This window comes from Mus pahari, chromosome 16 (assembly GCF_900095145.1).
Source record: "Mus pahari chromosome 16, PAHARI_EIJ_v1.1, whole genome shotgun sequence".
In the NCBI taxonomy this organism is placed as follows: Eukaryota; Metazoa; Chordata; class Mammalia; order Rodentia; family Muridae; genus Mus; species Mus pahari.
In genome coordinates, this window is record NC_034605.1 from 65252810 (window position 1) to 65257006 (window position 4197).

Sequence of the window (4197 nt, forward strand, 5' to 3'; positions counted from 1 at the left end):
AATAATGGCAAAAATGATGGGCAAACATTGTTTCCTGGCTTGCTCTCTTGCTTGGTCATTGTTTCATGCTCAGTTAGATCTCTCATCCAGCCCAGGCCTACTGTTTTAGGAATGCTACCCTCCTCAGTGAAAGAGCCTTCACACATAAATTGTCAATCAACCCAATGTCTCACAGCCATGGCAAGCAGACAATATGATGGGATCACACCCTCAACTGAGGCTCCATCCGATGATTGTAGGTTCTGAAATGTCAACCACTCAAGCTAATTAGGAGACAGACACAATTAATATATAACAAAATTTTTAAAAAACCCCAAACCAACATGTGAACTATATCAATCACTTAAGTAGCAAAATCCCAAACAATAATGATTGCCACAACTGGAAAGTACAGATTTTCCATGAAATGAAAAGAAGCAAGCCTTTAGAGCCAAGAAAAGAAAACTGAAACTGTCTCTCTATGTATTGGCTATTCCTGGTTATCAACATGACTATATCTGGAATGAACTACAATCCAGAATTAGAGGGCTCACCAGTGATCCAGGTCTTGAGGCTGGAAGAGACAAGTTTCTGATCTGGATCGTGGCATGGAGGTCTTGAGGCATGGAGCCCATGAAAAGCTTAGGCCCAGGCAAGGCAGTACACACCTTTAATTCCAGGAAATTGAGGCAAAGAGATCTCTGAGTTCAAGGTCAGCCTGGGACAAAGCAAGTCCCAGATCCAGGTGTGATGGTACACACATTTAATCTGGGCCACACCTTCTGCTGGAGGCCTACATAAGGACATTGGAAGAAGATACACTCTTCTGCTTACACGTACTTGCCAGCACATCTGTTGGAACCTACTTGTACAGAAGACCAGCTGACATAACTAGCCTTGTGGGACTGAGCAACCACTAGATCCTGGGACTTCCTACTCACAGCTGACCGTTGTCGGGTTAGTTGGACCCCAGACTGTAAGTCATCACAATAAGTTCCTTCAATATAGAGAGACATTCCACATGTTCTGTGACTCTAGAGAACCCCGACTAACACATATTACATAAAGTTCCCAAACCTACAAAAACTCAAAGAATTCATAATATAACATAGTAAGTATTTAGAAATCAAAACAAGTGAAACTCTATCATTTTCTAGAGAAACAATGATACAATTATAATTTGATTAATAGAATCCCACAACATAGATGGCACCAATGTGGGCTTTGGTATTTGAACTTAGGTCAACCCCAAAAAGTAACCTGCGAAGCTACATAGTACTTTCATCCAATAAAGGGAATGCCTATCACAGATTAACAACAGCAAAAATATGAATAAATAGGAGGTAACAAAACTATTTCTGGTAACATGATGCTTCAGTATTTAGATGTTGGGTATGGGATGAGGTAGGAGGACTCTGGTCCACCCCCACCCTCTGTTATCTGGGATGTAATAGTGAGGATTGCCCCTACTGCTTCTCCTTCCTCTTCCCTTGTCCATATCCCCTGTAGATACCACTGACTACCCTCATGTGCTCTTCCTTTCTGTCTCATGTCTCTGTCCAAGACCCCATTATGGGCAGACACTCCCTGTTCAACCAAGCACAAGACATGCCTCCAAAGGACCAGGTAGGCCATCCATAGATCTAACCACATTATGTGTTACCCCACTCCCAGTTTTCACAGGTTTCCCTAACACTGAAATACAATAGCAGAGGCAGCTTCCTCTCCCCAGTAGCCAAGTCTCCAGTGGGGTGGCTATGATCATCTCTCCCTAGCATCTTCTTCCTCAAAAAATTCAACAGCAAGCATCACACTTTGAATGCAACAGCCAAGCAAGACAGGAAAAAAAAAGACAACACTCAGCCAGCAGGCTTAGGGAAAAGTCAGAGACAACAGAAACCCCAAGAAAAACCCCCACCCAATAACATCAGACCCAGACGTCAGCACCTAGATCTATCATCATCCAAACGTAGGTGCAGAAAGGCCAGCGAGGAACATAATCAGTAACAGCCAAGAAATATGTCACCAACAGTGTGAAGTTATCCTACCACAGCAAGTCCTGAATATCCCAACATAGCTGAAGAAATTGAAACCAACTAAATGAAGATGATAGAGGTCCTTAAAGAGGAAATGAATAAATCACTGAAAGAAATCCAGAAAAAAAAAAAAACACAAGCAAACAGTTGGGGGAAAAAAATCAATAAATCCCAATAAGAAAGACAAGAAAACACAAACAAACAAACAATTAGAGGAAACCAACAAATCCTTCAAATAAAGCTAAGAAAAAACAAGGAAATGGTTAGAGGAAATAAATAGAACTCTTCAAGACCTGAAAACAAAAATAGATACAATAAACAAAACAACAACAACAAAAACAAAAACACAAGCAATCTGAAGAAATCCAGGAACTGAAAAATTTAAGACTGCAAAGATAAACTACAGGGGCAAGGTTCACCCAAGGAATCTAGATGGGAGAGAGAATCTCAGGCATTGAAAATGCCACAGAAGAAACTGATACATTAATCAAGAATAATGTTAGCGGGGCGTGGTGGCACACGCCTTTAATCCCAGCACTTGGGAGGCAGAGGCAGGCAGATTTCTGAGTTCGAGGCCAGCCTGGTCTACAGAATGAGTTCCAGGACAGCCAGGGCTACACAGAGAAACCCTGTCTCGAAAAACAAAAAAAAAAAAAAAAAAAAAAAAAAAAAAAAAAAAGAATAATATTAAATCTAAAACTGTCCTGGCATCAAACACCAGGTAACTCTGGGACATCATGAGAAGACCAAAACTACAAATAATAGGAATATTGGAAGTATAAGAATACCTGCTCAAGGGTCCAAAAAATATTTTAAACAACATCATAAAATAAAAATTTCCAAACCCAATGAGGAAATGCCTATCAAGGTACAAGAAACATGGAAATACCATATAGATTGGGCCAGAAAAGAAAATCCCCTCACCACATAATAATCAAAACATTAAACATATAGAATCAAGAAAAAAATATTAAAAGGTGTGAAGAAAAAGATCAAACAAGACAAAAAAAACCAGACCTATTAGAATTTCAACTCATTTCACAATGAAGACTCTGGAAGCCAGAAAGGCTTGGACAATGTGCTGTAAACTCTAAGAAACCACAGACACCAGCCCAGATCACTATGCCCAGAATACTTTCAATAATCATGAATGGAGGGAATAAGACATTCCATGAATAAACTCAAATTTAACAATATCTACCTTCAAATACAGCCACACATAAGGTGCAAAAGAAAATCTCCAGCCCAAGGAGGCTAACTATATACAGGAAAAGAGAGGAAATAAATAATCTCACTTTATCAGCATAACCAAAAGAAAGAACACACACACACATACACACACACACTCACACCACCACCACCACCACCACCACCACCAAAATAACAGGAATTAAGAATCATTGCTCGACCACGACTTCAACAGCCTGACTTCCTTCTCGTCGCTTACTCCTTAGCTCCAGCTTCACCAGATCTCGGAAAGGACCCCAACTGCTCCTGCTCCACTGGTGGCTCCCGCACTTGCTCCAGCTCCTGCCCCTGCAAGAACTGCAAGTGCAAGAAGAGCTGCTGCTCCTGCTGCCCCGTGGGCCGCTCCAAATGTGCCCAGGGCTGCATCTGCAAAGGCGCCACGGACAAGTGCATGTGCTGTGCCTGATGTGAGGAACAGCGTTGCCCCACACGTTTAAATAGTATCGGACCAACCCAGAATCTTCCATACAGTTCCACCCTGTTTACTAAACCCCCGTTTTCTACCGAGTATGTGAATAATAAAAGCCTGTTTGATTCAAAAAAAAAACAAAAAAAAAAAAAAAAAAAAAAAAAAACAAAGAATCATTGCTGTTTCCCAGGATCAATGGCCTTAATTCCCCAATTAAAAGAAACATTGGCCGGGCATGATGGTGCACGCCTTTAATCCCAGCACTCTGGAGGCAAAGGCAGGTGCATTTCTGAGTTCGAGGCCAACCGGGTCTACAAAGTAAGTTCCAGGACAGCCAAGGCTATACAGAGAAACCCTGTCTCTAAAAACCAAAAAAAAAGAAAAAAGAAAAAAAAAAAAAAGAAACAGATTAACAGAATGAAAGTGAAAACAGGATCCATCCTTCTACTGTATAAAAGAATACAGTTCAACATCAAGGACAGACATTACCTCATTTTTTCGATGGATATGAGAGCTTCAGCCATC

General features: G+C 41.0%; 1 pseudogene; it reads left to right on the top strand.

The window, feature by feature from the left end:
* Window positions 1-1551: 1551 nt before the first annotated feature.
* LOC110333707 lies at window positions 1552-3669 on the top strand (annotated as a pseudogene).
* The last annotated feature ends 528 nt before the right edge of the window (window positions 3670-4197 follow it).